The sequence below is a fragment of the Pinus tabuliformis genome, chromosome 6 (genome assembly GCF_031772625.1).
Source record: "Pinus tabuliformis cultivar Carrire ecotype Pingquan chromosome 6, CPIR1, whole genome shotgun sequence".
In the NCBI taxonomy this organism is placed as follows: domain Eukaryota; kingdom Viridiplantae; phylum Streptophyta; class Pinopsida; order Pinales; family Pinaceae; genus Pinus; species Pinus tabuliformis.
This window is the reverse complement of record NC_142292.1, coordinates 834,800,260-834,818,907: the sequence shown is the minus strand read 5'-3', so window position 1 is coordinate 834,818,907 and position 18,648 is coordinate 834,800,260.

The window sequence follows — 18,648 nt, the reverse complement described above, 5'->3', positions numbered from 1 at the left end:
TATAATGCACTGCGTAAATCCCCCATACTGTAAATCCCCCATACTGATAATTAAAAATTATTTTTTAAATATTTAATTGGATTATAATAAAATAGTTTTATTGCAACATTTGTATATATAATGTTATGTAGATAATTGCGTTACATATTTTATGTTATAATTTATAGATACGGTTGTAATTTATGGATATAGTTGTAATATTTATGGTTGTAATTTATAGATATAATTGCAATATTCATGCATAATGTTTAGATATTTGTATAGTGATTTTTTAATTCTTGAATTTGCAAGAAAATATCCAAAAACAAGTGTTACAGAGTAACATAGTCCTTACCATTCGAGTAGAAATTATGTTTTCAGACAAATTACAAATTGATATATGAAATGGAAAAACAACATCTCTAATTGTCAGTAATCTAATACTCTTACCTCACAACCAAAATCTCTAACCTCAACATACATATCTATATAACGTATATAACAAATTATACCTAAAAGAATTAAATTATATTAACAAATATAATTATGTTATTGTAGAAATTTTGTATAATATTATTAAGTAAATGCGTCTAAACCTAAAAACAAAATCGACATCCTCCCAACTGCTATTCACTGTGGGTGTGCCTCCACATCTAATGACAACGACATAAAGAATCAAATCAATGTAAGAATATTGTTGAAAAGCCCATAATCCATTTGCTCCACCTCCACAAGTGAACGAGGCGGTTGCTTCTTTTCGTCTTAATTAATATAAGAATCACCATAGTCCTCAATTCACCGACTTTCTGTTTTATACATAACCTCACAGAAAATCATATTTAAAACGATATAGAACCAAAAGAAAAATCATAAACGATGTAACAAAACTACACAAAAAGTTACATTAACGAACTCAACTAAAGGTTTATTACTTACCCAAGTGAGTGAATTTTATTGGTTTTTATTATTGATATTTAGAGTGTATTTGGAACTTAGGTTACCGGATCATCTAAATTATTGTAGTATGATGTATAACATAATAATTTGCACGGGTCAATGCTAAATTAATAGTAGTTATTAGGTAAATTGATTGGTATTTGCTACTTATTGGGAGTTACTTCTTAGTATTATATATGTTTTTCTCAACACTTATATACAAGTAAAACTATAAGTGTGTAGACATTTTTTGTTTGTTAGGTAATGTGAGACTTGAGATGACTAGCATGCCTAACTTGTGGCTTGAGTAGCCACAACCTAGGGGCATCTAAGCCATCAAAATCACTTGGATTTTTTCCCATGAAGTTTTGAACCAGTGACCTTTATACCATGGAGTGTCTTAACATAATACCCCGTTTGTTCTATGCCCCATGGGCTTTAAATGTGTAGACTAGTGATTACTACACACCAAAATTTATGCAAGTCCTTGTACTTAACTAAGTAATTAATTTATACAAAATTTATGCAAGTCCTTGTGCTTAACCAATCAATTAATTTATCCACTTCACATTTCAATTTATTAGTTCCGACCAAAGAAAAACTATAGGATTCGATTTGCATATTGACCATTACTAATTTAGCATTGACCAATGTAAGTATAATTTTTTGTGCAATTTTCCCAAAGCATAATTTCTATCTTATGTGGCAGGGACAAGTTGCCCTACAACACTCGTTAAGAGTAGAATACGTTAAAAAAATGAGATTAAAAGGAAATTGAGTTTATCTTAACTCTCCTTGTATAACAAATTTTATAAATTTGTACATTTTAAGGTGTTTTTAGATTGGTAAACTCTCAATTATATTATGAACATCATGACTGACAATATTCATTTTATTTTTTCAATTTGTTTTGGTGGAAAAATATTTTTTAATCAATCAAATTAAAATTATAAAATCTTTTAATATTTCAACTCTCTTCATTTTGTGATTTAATGAGACCCACCCGTAGACCCGACTCTCCATTAAAGAAATTTTGAGGTCTAAAACGGCCCTCTTAAGGAATATTATAAAATAAGTGGAAATAATAAAATAATATTAGATCACATTATCAAATTTTGGAGGTAAAAAAGGAAAAAACTATTTCTTTCAACTTATCTTCCTATGATTTTACTCAAATTTTTAGTGGGAGCACTTATTGGATGCAAATTTAATTGCTTATCCAAGGAGTACCCATGTTGCATACTTTTAATTCACTCTGCTACATGAAAAATGAGAAATACTTGAAAATCGTGATTGCAATAAGAATTTTCATGTATTTATCATTTTTTGTGTAGGAGGGTCCATCAAAAGTATGAAACTTGGGTACTTCTTAGATGATGAATTAAATTATGCATTCAACAAGGGCTCTTGCTCAAAATTTGAGTAAAACCATATGGAGATAAGTTAAAAATAAGAGTTGAAAAAAATAGTTTTTTTTTTTTTGTAACTCCAAAAAATGGTGAATTGTACCCCATGGTTGACATCATCATCTTGAATTTATTGATTCTTATAAAGTTGATTTGGTTGTATATTTTTGTTTTGAGGCCCATTTTTTACCTCAAAATTTCTCTAATACCAATGGATAGTACCAGTCCTTATTTATTGATTCTTATAAAGTTGATTTGGTTGTACATTTTTGTTTTGAGGCCCATTTTTTACCTCAAAATTTCTCTAATACTAATGGATAGTTCCAGTCCTTATGGCACTATCGATTCTTCAGATCTTAATTGACTTCTATGGCTTGAGTTTTTCTTTTTATCAATCTTAGTGTAGATGTGGTTTGTTCTGCACTCTATGGCAAGGTTTTTTTGTCATCATGAGTGGTTAGTTTCGTATCAATCCTGAGCCTTATTTTTTTTGGAGAGTGCATGGTTCTATGTACACTATTCAACAACTCTATGTTCTTTCATGGTGGATATGGGTCGGTCTTGGCTTACATTTCCCAAGTACATGTTGGTTTGGAGGCTATCTTTCAATGGTGTTCTGTTATTATACGACATGGTAGGTTGATTTTGGTGGTTATCTTCTTAGCACAAATGTTGTTTGTTGGTGGTGCACATTTTTCTATTTGTAGGTCTTATGTGGTTTACGGGCATTGGAAATTTTCTTTCTTTAGTTACATGGTTCAATTATGGCTATGCTCCCTTTCCATCTAGCTCGCATACTCCGCTGCCTTCGCCAATCGACTCATTGAATATGCTGTTGTATTTTTCTGTTCCGCTTTGTTTATATTGTTACTCCAACACATATATCTTCTCCATCATTTGCCTCATGATATGTGTTGTGGCACTTGTCTTTACTGTTATGTGGTTCCATTGTCCTTGTTGGCCATGTGGTTCATGTTTCTATCGTCCCTTATATGGTATTATTGCTATATTTCAGTGGCTAGAAAATATGTGTCTATTTCTTGGACCCTTACGAAGAGTATGTATTGTGATATTAATGCTTCAACTCTCTTAGATACTAGTGATATAATTCTCTTTTAGATATTAATATAATTATTTCCAACTTTATATATATATATATAAAATGTAAAATCTAAACATATTAATAATATTAATTTCAATATTTTTTTTTTCTATTTTAATAATTAATCCAAATTTTAAAATTTCTAACTCATCCTCAAATGTTTGTAGTGAAAGCAAGAAGCATATATTCATTCAATTTGAATAATTTAGGATATATATATAGTTACACTTTACTAAAACACATCTAATTTAAATAAAGTTGCATTTAATTTTCAATGATGAGTTATTCGATAAATGTTGTTGATTTAAATTTCATAACATTGAAAATGAATTTATAATTGTGAATCTCTACCTTTGTTTTTAATTTCTAATTAACTTTTAACCATCAATTATTCTTTTCATCATGAAAATCTGGTGCCCATTTAAATAGAAATTATTGTAAAATTGAAATTTTTAAAGGTGTTATAATTAAAGAATAATTTTTTTTGTTATATTTATTATTATAAGCTTAATGATATTGATATCAATGATAATGTTATAATTTTTATTAATCATTTAACGAAAATGTTTAATAATAAAAAAAACAATATCACTAATATATAATTAAAAAAGTAAGTATGCACGCAAGTGCATGGAACATTGGTTGTGCAGTTGGCTGCCACGCTCCCCACCAAGGATCGATCCCGATTTGTATCACTGTGCTGCAGCATTTATCAAGTTTCAATGTGGTTGTAATGTGATGTATTGAGATGTGACTGTTGTCAGCTTGCTATGACATGAATATATGTACAAAAAGATGGCCCATAAATGCTTCTTAAGGGAAGTAGCCCCTCCCATTTAAAAAATAAAAAAAGTAAGTATAAATTTAATTATATGATTTAAAATTGTAACAATAATTTTTATAGTAATAAAATATAAAACTTGCGGTTAATACCATTATACATATAATTCAAAATTTCATAAATATGAACATGAAAAGGGAAGAATGATTTCTCATGCTTACCATCCAAAATATATTATATCCTTTCAATTTATTTAGAATTATTAATTCTTGTATAAGTATAAATTTGGCAAAATGCCATATAACTTAATATATTTGCAATTTATTTACCAATGGGGTTGTATTCATTCGTTGGCTTGTTCACTTCTTTTAGGGAGGGAGCATGCTTGAAACTTCCAAAGCGTATGATGCTTAGTCAACAATCATCACATGCTAAAGTTACTCTATTTTTACTTGAATGACTTATATTTGAGCCAAGGCTTTAGTTGAGAATGTCCTACAACTATGCAGGCAAGACATAGGCTAAGCTAATACTATAAGATGACAACCTAAGCCAACACCAGAACTAAACACTTGAAGCCAAGTAGAATACCAACATCTAATTATAAATACTAGAAGGATTAAGAATTACCCATGTTGCAGTGACCTCTGTGCGTCGAGGGAAAATGACTACCAAGGGTCCCTGCATAGCAATTACATTGAGAGCAACCAAACTATGGTGGTCTGCACCTAGAAGATGGTTTAAACTCCTAGCGAACTTCCTTAGCCCCTTGACGTGTAGAACCAACACCCAATTCTCCTTCCACAACATACATACAACTCCACTCTATTATCCTTGCCCTCCATAGTCGCTGTCAGGGATGCCAAGCAGTTATACTCCCAAATTATTTTTACCAGTAGCCTCCAACTAACCTGGATTTCTCCCAAAAGGTAGGCTAGACCTCATTTTCTAGGACTCCAAGTTTTTTACCTGCAACATTGTGCCTCAGTTAGACTCGTCACCCTCCTTTCCTCCTTTGTATGCCACTTATCATTGCTGATGGGATATAATATGCTGGCAGGCATCTGTATGCATGGGGGTGGCCATGCCACCCCCTCTATTTAATGCAATCCCCTCCACAAAGTGGCAGGAACAACTCCCCAGTCCACCATTCTCCTTGATAGACACCCCCATTAGGGACCCTCTTGACCCAAAGTTAAAGTTAATATTACATTGAATTTGCTGAGGACTGGACTCTCTCCTTGAGGTAATTTTTTTTTCATGTTGTAAGGGCTAAAAAATCCTTGGAATACTATTTAGACTCCTAGTTATGTGGGCTTCCATTTGAAACTCTGAGGATCAATTCTAAGGTGTCTTTCTTTCCCATCTCCTAATTTTTAATGATGATGCTTGTTGCATTACTTGGAGGCCTTATTAGTCTCATTTCGCCTTGTGGGACACTTGCTATCTGGCGGGAATTTGATTTAGACATTATAATATATATCTCGTGGGAATTTAGTTTGGCCATCATAATATCTACATGCATATCTAGTTCCCACAATGATAAGAGTAGAGCTATACGTCAATGTTATGGGGACATTGTTGAAGGAGATGTCAAATCTGTTCATGTTGTCCTATGATGTTGAGGTATTGAATCTTTATAGGTAATCTAAGTCGATTAGAGCTTAGTTGATCGATTAACTAGTTGGGTAAGACAACTAGGAATGAACCGCAACAAGTTTGGTCAGGAATCATTGACTAGGGATAACATGTTGATTGGACAGTTAAAGTAAAGTCGATGATAAGATAAGTTGATAGTTGATTTGATAGGACAACTATCATGTTGACAAAAATTACATTAGTTGAATTCAATGGCAATTGAATAGCTAAAGAAAGCCGCTAATCGTTTGGAGTAATCGAAGGGATTGAAGTTGGACACACACATATTTCACAGAGTAGTGGTCAAATGAAATCAACTACAATTGGAACTTATCTAAAAATGATTACAGAGCTCGAGATTCCCAATATCTTTGCTAATGATATTTAGCCACTTGTACTAATTTGGGAAGTTTTGGATTAGGATTTTATGTGCCTATAAATGGACCATGGTGTAATATTGATGAGAGATGATGAGATAATGAATCTTCATGATCAATAGAGATCAAGTGATGTATGAGCACTTTGGTTTTAGGTGTGGACAAAGATCAACATTCATTGTAATCTGGTTGCAATATTTGTTTAGAATATAAGAGCGATGAAGCTCAAAGGTTGGGTGGTTTTCTCAGTTAAGTATTTCCAAGGTAAAATCTCGATGTGTTGTATGAATCTTTATGGTGTGCCATTGTTTATTTCATATTCTTTAATTTCTCTCATGTGCATTTAAAGGTTTATATTAATTGAGCTATTGGCCTAGTTTATATCTCTAGTCGAATTTGTATTTGGACTTCTAGTATCTAAAGTGTAAATCAAGGTGCCTTAAGCCAAGCATCTGATATTACAATTCATTTTGATTGTTGAGGGATGAATTTATTGTCAAAGGTTGAGGATCTTAAATCTAGATCCATTAAAGAACATCATTCTTTATTAGATCTGAGACAAGCTTGTTTAAGTGAGAGTATTGAGTCAAAATTCAATTAAAGAAGGATGGCTAGCAATACATGAATTGAGATTGAGAAGTTTAATGTCAGAATTTTGAGTTTTGGAAGCTTAATCTAGAAGATCTCCTTGTAGATCGAGAAATTTGGACCACTTTACATATTAGAATACCTTCGACTAACATGTCAATGAAGGAAAGTACAATTTGACTTTGTCTTGTAGATTTGATTGCTAAATCTCTTAGGGGAAAACACTACCAAGAAACCATGGAATACGTTGGGAAACTTATATAGTAAAAATCACTAGTCAGTAAGTTGTTTCTTTGAAAGAAACTCTATCTTATAAGGATGAGAGAGGGTGATTTAGTCATAGAACACCTAAATGCATTCAATATTGTGATAAATTAGTTATTTAGTGTGGATATCTCTATTACAAAACATGAAAAGTGTATAATCTTGTTGTATTCTTTTCCATACTCATGGGATGGTCTAGTCGTGGCTACTTGGAGTAATATGATCACACTGACTCTTGATGATGTGGTGGCATCTCTAATATTTTAAGGGATGAGGCAAAGGAACATGGAAGGATTGACTAGAGATGCATTGTTAGTAAGAGATTGGCTAGTTAACAAAGGAAAAGGAAAATTCTACAAAGGGATATCTAGGTCAAAAGTAAGATCTAATCTCTTGCTAATTCAACAAGAATATGTTGCAAAAGCATTAAAGAAAGGCATTAAAAAATAGACTATAATTTGATGATTTCTAAGTAGTGCAAGGGATTTGATAACCAATCCATTGAAGGGAGAACTTCTTCAGAAGGAGGGGATACATATTTAGCTTCAACAAGTACATTGTCAGATCATGAGGCATGGTTGATTGACTCAAGAGCCTCTTATCATATGACACCCCATAGGGAGTGGTTCAATGAATATGAAGAATATGATGGAGGGGATGTCTATTTGGGGGACGAGTCAATGATTAGGATGGTTGGTCAAGGTTGAGTTTGAGTAGTATTGAAGAATGGTTGGAGTAGAACATTTACAAGGGTACTATGTAACAACCCCATGGCCACCCTTTTGTAAATGTTTTTATAAGCATTGTTGTGTAAAACTTATGTGAATTTATGTAAATAGTAAAAATGGAAATGATGACTAGCCTAAGAGGGACACTAATTTAGAGTGTGGAGAAGAATGGGGAGGATTTATTGAGAATCCCGAGCCTAAGATCTAACTAACATGAGTACTTTTCCAAATTAAAATCCCACAAGAAGCACTATCAGGCATTAAAGCTTGTGTATGGGAGCCATTTTCGAGAAGGGAGATGAGGGATCATAGACGAGTTCACACATTTAAATCATGTATGGGCCACTAATATAGAAAAAGAACAAGGCCACACCCAAAATTAATGGTAGTGTATGACACTGAATAGAGGAAAACTTACACCACTCCTTGGCCAATAGACCTCGGTTAAACATGCCATGACAACTATGGGGTGTTGGGGAAAGAAAAAATAATTTGAGAATGAAGCTGACAGAGGAAGACATGAGAATGGAAGAAGAAGCACTGGAAAGAGTGCAAAAGGATGTTGGAAGGATGCAAGAATAATTTTAGTTGAAGTGTGTAGGTGGAGCAAGTGCTCTGGATTCCCGTGTGTCTCAAGTGGAGCCATTGTAAGGCTCTAGATTCTTTATCTTTTGATTTAGAAGTGGAGGCCAAATATCTAGATTACCACGGAGGCCTTGAGGTAGAATTGCTAGTGTGCTCTGAATTCCTACAAGAGATAGGTGGAGGCAATAGGTTCTGGATTCCTAATGTGTAAAGTGGGTGGAGAATCTTGGATTCTTGTAATGTTATTGAGGGTGGGGCACTATAAGTTCTAGATTCCCTGAACTAGTTGTGGGGTGGAGCTGCAATAACTCTAGATTCATTGAACTAGTTGTGGGGTGGAGCTATAGGTGTCTTAGATTCCCTGCTATTGGCTGTGTTTGGGTGGAGACACATTACACTCTGGATTCTTGGTGAATAAGTGGAGGTTTTATGGACTCTAGATTCCCATGTGAATGAGAAAATGATTGGTGTGTTTATCCCTTGAGAACTTCCCTTCACATGCTCTGAATTAGGCTCAGAGGTGGTTTGGTTGTGAGAATTTTTTTTGTGCGACTAGCATATGGTTGGGTGGAGAGTTGAAGCCCCAATTTCATTTTCCTACCATTAAGCCCTCAGATAAGTTACCTACATGTGTTAATGTGTAAATGAACTCCATGTAAATGTAAATTCTTGTTTCTTATGTGAAATTTGAATTCTTAGATGAATGCTTACCTTAATTGATGCAAGGCTACTTGTAAGACAATGTATGTATGGTTGCTGGTAATACTCTAGTGAACACTAGACAAGTGATGTCTTTATAGTACTGTCTTCCAGAGTCATCGCATTTATGTTTGATTGGAAGTGATGTCTTCTTATATGCTATTGCAATATATATATATAGATAGATAGATAGATAGATAGATAGATATATATGCTTATTGTTGCTTTTTATGTTTTATATATACATCAGTGATGAGGGATGTGTGGAATCCCTGTTTAAAATGCCAACATGCCTTGTATTGAAATGATCTGTGTTAAGAGGCCTGTGTTGTTGCATTGTTTGATGGAGTACACTTTTTTATCTATTTTTAATAGCATGGTTATGAAAATTTCATTTAAGCTTAGGAGAGATCACCATGCTTGACTAAATGTCGTAGGCATCTTGTATACACCTATATATATGTATCTAGATGTAAAGTTCAAAAGGACTCACGTCATGTGCATAATTCGAGGAAGTCAGAGAATGACGAAGGGTTGAGATGGATTTTGGTGCTATCAATTAGTGGGAAATTTGTCATTGATTTGGAGGTTTGGGGCATTTATCCTAGTAAACGCGGGGAGTAGTCTGAATGGCTAGGCATGAGCCAGGACCGAGCAACTTTGGGTGTTCAGTGTTTGGGTCCAAGAAGGGAAAGGAATTAGCAAGAATGTTCTAAAGGTCGAATGCCTAAAGATCTGAGTAATGGGTGGGGCCTAGTATAGTTTAGGGCCCAGTGTAAGTCGGGGCTTACAACGAATAATTCAAGCCCAAAGACCTGAATAACCCATTTGGGGCTTGTTTGGTGGGCCCTAATGAAGGTTAGGTGGCATATGTCTTGATGACAAGCATGGGGCACTATTTAGGGCTAGACCCAAATGACCTGCAACTTTCATGTTCGATGTTGTGTGTAGCATTGCTATGTAAAAAAGAGCCTTAGGGATGAATCCCATTATAATGGGGAATGCTTGCAAATCACAGGGAGGGTCGGTTTGGTGGAACCCCTATTCCGGGGTGATGTGGCGTGTAACAATCCTATTGATGACATGACATGTGTAAAGTTGGTGACACGGACCATCTTGGCGAGGTGGAGTTTCCACATGGGAGGCATGTGGGTGCCATGTGGTAGTTCCTCACTGACATGGTGAGGGTTTAGAGGCCAAACTTTAAATGGCCATAACTTTTGATCTAGGTGTTGTATTTTGACAAAATTTATATTGCAAGAAAGGTGTCGATGAGTCGAAATCAATGGTGGTATTCATTTTTAGTTTCAAGAAGATGAAAAATGAGGAGTTTTCTGACCCCATTTCCATGATAAGACTATCGAGGTTGGGTTATATGAAAGTAACACCTTTCACTCAACCTTGGAAGATACAAGGGGGTCGGAGGGAACATTATTAAGTGGTATTAGAGCATTAGGTTCAATACCGAACCTCTGAAGACGAGTTGGGGTTCTAGTACAGTGTGATAGAATGTAGGATTTGATTACAAATTATAATTATTATATTGATTAATGCTACTTAATGTTTGAGATTTATATATATGTGTAGTCGGTGTATTGATTTTGATATGAGTATCGCTTCTAATGGACTTGCTAACTTGAGATATGATGTTTCAAATATCTTGCACCAATAGACTGATAATGACAAGCCAAGGTGATGATTGATCTTGCTCATAAGAATACAATAAGGAATGAGAAACACGATGAAGCAACATAGCACTGATAGATCTCAACACGGGCATGAAGAAGAGTCAATGGAAAATAGGGGAGAGGCAGATTCTCCTGACTGGATGGATACATTGAGAAGCCTAAGGGTTGAGATAAGGAGTTGCAAGGATGACAAGGGTAAATGTCCTAGGTAAATGTAGGTTGAAGTGAATGTAGTCATATTGCGAAGCTTGTCATATTTGTAGAGACAAAAGCACTGTGAACTTGAATCTAGTTACAAGTTCAAGAAAATTTCTTCAAGCCATTGAAGACAAGAGGTGAGAATTTGTTAGGTCCCTATAATACTAGTGTATTCCCTTATTATTATTGTCATTGTAGCCCCTTATTATTTTTTTGCCCATGTTGTCCCCATATTTTTATTATTGTGCCCCATAGAAGATGATGCAGGAGCATTGACACGAAACTATCATTGTATTTTAGTAGACATAGGGGGTCTTGTGTTTTCAAGGAAGTTGGATTACTATGTATGTAATTATTAATGTTTTGAGTGGTTAAAGTAGGAATTAATTAGATATTGTGAGGATAATTGTAAATGCTCTCGAATGTAGGAGAACATGAGTAATTAATGATGATGAGAGAGTTAGAGATCAATTGTAACTCTTATTGGTCTCATGATTCGAGGAACTAGAGAGGACTCTTAAGGATAAGTAGGATTTAAAAGTGGATTTAGAAGAATTTCAGGAGTTAGAAGTTTTTGAGGCATCTCCATAGTTGCGATTGTGGTTAGAGTTGTCTTAGAGATAATAATTCCAGCAAAAGGAGTGATGGGTAGAATTGTTAGTTAGCGAGTGGTTCGAGGAGAGAACCATAGAAGTTTGTGTTACAAATTTGTATACATCGGAGGAAGCCTTTAGTGGTATTGTGAAGGTGAAAGAGTGTAAAGGCACGAGTGGAGTTAAGTTAAGGAGAGAATTGTGGCAGAACAACGAAGGAACAAAACCTTGAAGAAAGCCGAGTCCACAAAAGGACATTGAAGAAATGACACAAACCCAAAGTAAAGAACAGCAGGGGTAGGAAAGAAAAAATTCCTTTGATCGTAGTTGAAGTCCCATAGTAAATCTTGATCGTCGATCGCCAAAGTCAATGCTTACATCATAGTCAACTGCGGGATTAAGTGAGTGGATAAACTGCGTGCTAGTTAAAGGGTCACAGATCGTAGGATCTAAGAGCCTCATCATTCAACAGATATCGGGCCGTAAGTTGATTGAGCTTGAACTGTAAGGGTGGACCCGAACTTTTCTAAATTGAGGACTTATAATTCTCATCAGGTTCGAAAAGATGTTAAACGTCGCGTAGGTGTTCCACTCGATATCATTTGGACCATCGGATCAAGCAGATCTTGATTAATGGTTATAAAGCGTCGGGCAAGTTTGTTGATGGGAAGAAGCACATCCATCGAATCGAGAGAAAGATTGACGACGGAGATTGAGGCGATAAAGAAATTGGAAAATGCGGACCCGAAGACGTTATAGGCGCGGTTTCATTTTATTTGAAGTCCGGTTGTGATCGCATATCGCATGCGAGAGGCGATGAAGTTGCAGGATGGTTTGATGCGATATTGTGATAGCCGTTGATCTGGTGAATGAAATCAACGGTGGGGAAGGCAGTCACATATCACATGTCAAGAGTTTCGAAGGCATGTTCTAACAACGGAGAAAGATTGTGATTGCGATAAAGGAAAGCATCGGGTAATGTGCGAAGACTGAGGTAAAGGCGAACAGGTATGGTTTACGTGTGTTGTGGAATATTTATATTATGTAACCATTATAATAGAAATAAAGTGCCGATAGAAAGATAGATGAAGGGTTAGAGTATAGAAAGTCTAATGAAATGTTTCTGCATTTAGTTAAATGAAAGGGCCTTAACCTTAGCTTATGAAGGTTTGACCAAGCAGGTCTTTGTAATTCCTAGGACGAATGAGATTATGCATCTTTATATGCGTACTGTGGGTATAGCGGGGTTTTTCCCTGCACCAGAAGCCCACTATTGTTATTGTTGTGCCCTTACATTATTATTGTTATGTCGGCTTTGACTATATTGTGACCCCTTAGACTCCTATATATAGAAATGAGGTCTTGTCATTTGTATCATCCAAGAATTGTTCATTTGTATAATGTAAAGGAGCTTTCCCCCTCGAAGAGGCTGATTTTGAAGTCGTTGCTCACCTTTTCTTCTATTTTGTGAGTTGGTTGCATAACAATTGGTATCAGAGCTTTGGATTCTACGGTTTCGCTGCTTCAAATAGGTTATTGAGGCATTTTCGCTATAAATTTTTTTTCTACAATGTTTCAGAAGCTAAAATCAAAACCCATTTGAGCCAAAATCTTGATGAACCTCGGGTACAAATTTAAGATCTTGTCTCACTATATTTTCGGAGATATGATCCAAGGAAGTTAGGGTTTTTGAAGGCTCCCGAATTATATCTCAAACAGGTGACCTGGGGAAACTCGTCATAAGGGGATGGATGGTTTAAAGAAAGGCATGGAAGCTAAGATGGATGGTTTAGAAGTAAACATTGAAGATTTGAAGAAAGGCATGGAAGGTTTGAAAGGAGGTTTGATAAAGTTGCTACAAGAAATGCCTCCTAATGGCAAAAAGGTAGTAGAGGAAATTCATTATGAGAACAAAAGATATGTTAGTCATAATTTCATGGATTCTAACATTGGATTGAAGACCCACCATGTTCCAAAGATCGATATGAGGAAGTTTGATGGCAAGGATCTCGTAACATGGATACTACAGATGGAGCAATATTTCGATCTCCATAATGTGCAAAACACACAAAAGGTATGCATTGCGACTTTATATTTGGAACCCAATTAGTTTGTATGGTATCAATGGATTTTCTCTCGTAAACAAATTGTCACTTGGGAAATTTTTACGGAAGAAATGATATCACATTATGAGGATACAAAAAACAACACCTTTTTTAGCCAATTGATAAATCTCAAACAAAAAGGTTCAATAGTGGAGCACATTGAGGACTTCCAAAAATTGAATATAAGGGTAAAATATATTCTAGAGGAGAATAGGATTGATGTGTTCATAGGGACATTAAAGGATAACATCCAACATGAGGTCGCCTTTGGGAACCTGATTCATTGGAGAAGACATTCAGGTTGGCAAGAAAAATTAAAAGCAAAATTATGGCAACAAGGAAGCCTACCAATCACAACTATAAAGATGGAAGTGTTGTTTCCCCTATCCTTCCACAACCTACAAGGTTGACACCACAAAAATTGGAAGAAAAAATTGCAAAATGGCTATGTTACAGTTCTAATAGAAAATACACTAAAGGTCATAAGTGTGATGAGAAGAAATTATTTTACATAGATTGTGAAGAGGAACAAGAAACATCAAAAGAACAAATCCTAGAGAAAGAAGAAATGAATCCGACCATATCTTGTAATGCATTGGCTGGAATAACCACTCCTCAAACTATCAAGATAGAAGGACATATCAAGAAGAAAAGGTAATAGTGTTGATTGATTCGTGCAGTACCCATAATTTATTCATTGTAAGATAACGAAGGAATTGAATTTCTTCCTATATCTAGCACCAGAGTGTCAAGTGATGGTTGCAAATGGAAGAACCACAAATTTCTCTAGAAAGTGCCATAATATCAAGCTATCCATGGGAGAATATGTGTTGAATAGTCCAATGCTTTCCATTCCAATGGGTGGTGCTGATGTTGTACTAGGAGTCCAATGGTTACAATTTTTGGGTACGATAGCTTTTAATTTTCAAGAACTTTTCTTGAATTTTTTTTTTCATAAGGAAAGGAAGTTGAATTAAGGGGAATTGCAGGGAAACCGGGAAGCACAATCAACTCTAATGACATGAAAAATCTTCTAAAGAAGGAACAACGTGGAATAATTGCACAATTATGTTCGTTAGAGGTTCCCATGTCGGAATCATCTATTTCTCGAGATCTCCAAAAAGTCTTGGACAATCATTCCAAGGTATTTGAGACTCCCAAAGGCCTCCCACCTATTCATCGATTCATTTGATTCCAAGGAGTGTTCCTCCAAACATCAGGCCTTACAGTTGTCCCTATGCCCAAAAGAGTGAAATTGAATGTATGGTTACAGAAATGCTAGAGGCTGGTATACCTCAACCTAGTCAAAGTTCTTTCTCTGCTCCAGTAGTATTGGTGCACAAGAAGGATGGATCATGGCACATGTGTCCAGATTATAGGGAGATCAACAAGCTCACTATTAAAGATAAATATCCCATTCCTGTCATTGATGAATTATTGAATGAATTTCATGGAGAAACTTACGTCACCAAGTTGAACCTTTGTTCAGGATATCATCAAATCATAATGAAGACTAAAGACATTCCTAAAACAACATTTAGAACTCATGAGGGTCATTATGAATTTTTGGTCGAGCCTTTTGGCCTTACCAATGCACCTTCTACATTTCAAGGTTTGATGAATTCTATTTTCAAACCCTTCCTTAGAAAATGTGTGTTAGTATTTTTTGATGATATACTAATCTACAACAAGTCTTGGAAGGATCATGTTCAACATGTTGATAGAGTGCTCAAACTATTGGAGGAGAAACAATTATATGCAAAAACCTCCAAATGTTTCTTTGGAGTACAAGAGGTGGAATATTTGGGTCATAGTGTATCTCATGAAGGTGTTAAGGTAGGCCCTAGCAAAATCAAAGCCATTAAGGAATGGAAAATCCCCAAATCCATAAAACATATGAGAGGATTTCTCGGGTTGATAGGCTATTATCGCAAGTTTGTTAAGAATTATGAGAGAATAACAAAACCTCTAACAACATTACTAAAGAAAGATGCATTTTCTTGGACTCTAGAAGGAACGAAAGCCTTTGAACATCTTAAAGAGGAAATGTGCCAAGAACCAGTCTTTGATATGCCAGACTTCACAAAAACCTTTATTGTGGAATGTGATGCCTCAAGAAATGGGATTGGTGTTGTTTTAATGCAAGAATAAAGACCCATTGCTTTCGAAAGTCATCCAATCAAAGGAAAGTATTTACACAAAGCTATTTATGAGAAGGAAATGCTGGCAATACTACATGCACTTAAGAAATGACGACCTTACCTAATGGGAAGACACTTCAAGGTAAAAATAGATCATGATAGTCTTAAATAATTTTTAGAACAAAGATTTCTTTAGAAGAGCAGCAAAAATGGGTCACAAAGATGTTCAGTTATGACTTTGAAATAATTTACAAAAAGGGAAAGAAAAATGTTGTTGCAGAAGCACTCTCAAGAAAGGACAAGGATGTGGAAGCATTGCTTTGCGCCATTTCTATTATCCAACCAAATTGGATAAACAGAGCAAGGGACGAATGGAATAATGACGAAGAAGTGTGGCACTCATTCAAAAGTTACTACAAGACCCCAGTACATCTGATACATTTAGCTGGAAAAATGATTCGTTATGGTACAAACATCACTTATACCTCTATAATAATTCCCAACTCAAACAAAATATTCTTATGGAATTGCACACCTCTTCCTTAGGAGGGCACTAAGGATTTTTAAAAACTTACCACAGGGTTAAGAAGGATTTTTTTTGGGATGGCCATAAATATGATATTCAAAAGTTTGTGGCAGAATGTTTGATTTGCCAACAAAATATAGTTGAAACAATTAAGACCCCAGGTCTATTACAACCTTTATCCATTACAAGTCAACATTGGGAAGAGGTTTTAATGGATTTTATCACAGGTTTACCCAAGTCTTAAGGGGAGAGTGTCATCATGGTGGTAGTCGATATACTTACCAAGTATGCACACTTTTGTGCATTATCTCATCGCTTTAAATCGAGTACAATTGCTACTGCATTTATGGGAACAATTCAAAAGACACATGGGAACCCAAAGTTATTGTAAGCTACATAGATCCCATTTTGACTGGAAATTTTTGGACAAAATTATTTTCTTGTCTGGGTACTTAGTTAGCTCATAGCTCATCTTATCATCCTCAATATGATGGGCAAACTAAGATAGTGAATAAATGTTTGGAAGGATATCTTCATTTCATTGTATCTGATAAAAAGACACAATGGGTCAAATGGTTTCCTCTCGCTGAATGGTGGTATAACACTTCCTTCCATACTAAAGAAAAAATGACCCCATTTATGGCACTTTATGGTTATCATTCACCATCCATCACATCATATTTAAGAGAAAATTCTAAGGTTCAAGTAGTGGAAGATCACATCGAGCATTAACAACAATTTCTCCAACTCTTAAAGGATAACCTCACTTTGGCACATAATAGAATGAAAGAAAAGGCATATCAGCATTGTAGCGAAGGAAGTTTTGATGTAGGTGACTGGGTATTTCTATGGCTACAACCATACAAACAAATTTCCCACAAACAAGCTAAGAAGGATAATTAATTATCACCAAAGTATTATGGTCTGTACAAGGTGTTGCAAAAGATTGGTACTATGGCATACAAATTGGAGCTTCCTACAACTTCCCAAGTGCACCTAATTTTCCATGTTTCATGATCAAAGAAGGTTATAGGTGACAAGATCCTCGTTCAAACAATATTGCCAAAGCTTGATGAGGAAGGAGAAATCATATTAGAACCTGAATCAGTCACAGAAACAAGAACTTGACAGCTATGAAATTGATCAATTTCAGATAATCCCATAAAGTGGAAGAAATTGACCACTGAAGATTCCACACGAGAGGATGAGAATTTTATACAAAAGAATTCAGAACTACTCAAGCGTTGAGGACAACACTTTCTGAAGGAGAGGGGTATGTTAGGGCCCTATAATACTAGTGTATATCCTTATTATTATTGTCATTGTAGCCCCTTATTGTTATTGTTGTGCCCATGTTATCCCCATATTGTTATTATTGTGCCCCATAGAAGCCCACTATTGTTATTGTTGTGCCCTTACATTATTATTTTTATGTCAACTTTGACTATATTGTGACCCCTTAGACTCCTATATATAGAAAGGAGGTCTTGTCATTTGTATCATCTAAGAATTGCTCATTTGTGTAATGTAAAGGAGGTTGCCCCCTCGAAGAGGCTGATTTTGAAGTCGTTGCTCTATCTTTTTTTCTATTTTGTGAGTTGGTTGCATAACAGAATTGATGGTGCAGAAGGCAGTTGATCTAGAAAGAGGCATAAGTAGGGAAGTGAAGGCACAATAAGGGGTTGAACTCCTCTAAGTACTCCAGAGAGTAGGACAGGCTCCCAAGAATAGTTACCTAGTTCTTAAATGAGGAAATAAGATCAGCAAAGGAGGAGGAGAAATGAATATGTGCCAAAAGAGTTCAAGAAGGAAAAGCCCTCTACATTTGATGGAGAGGTGAAGAAGGCTAAAGATGAAAGGAATGGACTTTAGGGTTGAAGAAGTATTTCCAAGTCCACAATTAATTTGAGAACATTAAAGTAAGAGTAGCCATCTTAAATATGAAAATCAAGGTAGATATTTGGTGGGAAGATTTAAGGAATGTGAAGTACATCATAGAAAAGGAGTTGACTTGGGAAAGGTTTGGAAGGCACTTTAGAGAGAAATATCTATCTAAGGAGTATTATGATAAGAAGGCCAAAGAGTTCTACGAACTCAAGCTCAAACATATGACAAATGAATATTATAATACTAGGTTCTTAAATCTATTAAGATATGTTCCCTACATCAAGGATGGAAATACAAAGATACATCATTATATCAACGAGCTACCTTAAATATTCAGGGAAAAAATAAAGTTGAGGAGACTATGAATAAATTGAAGCACTATTATGAGCAATCAAAGCACAAGTTATAGTTCAGAATAGATTGGAAG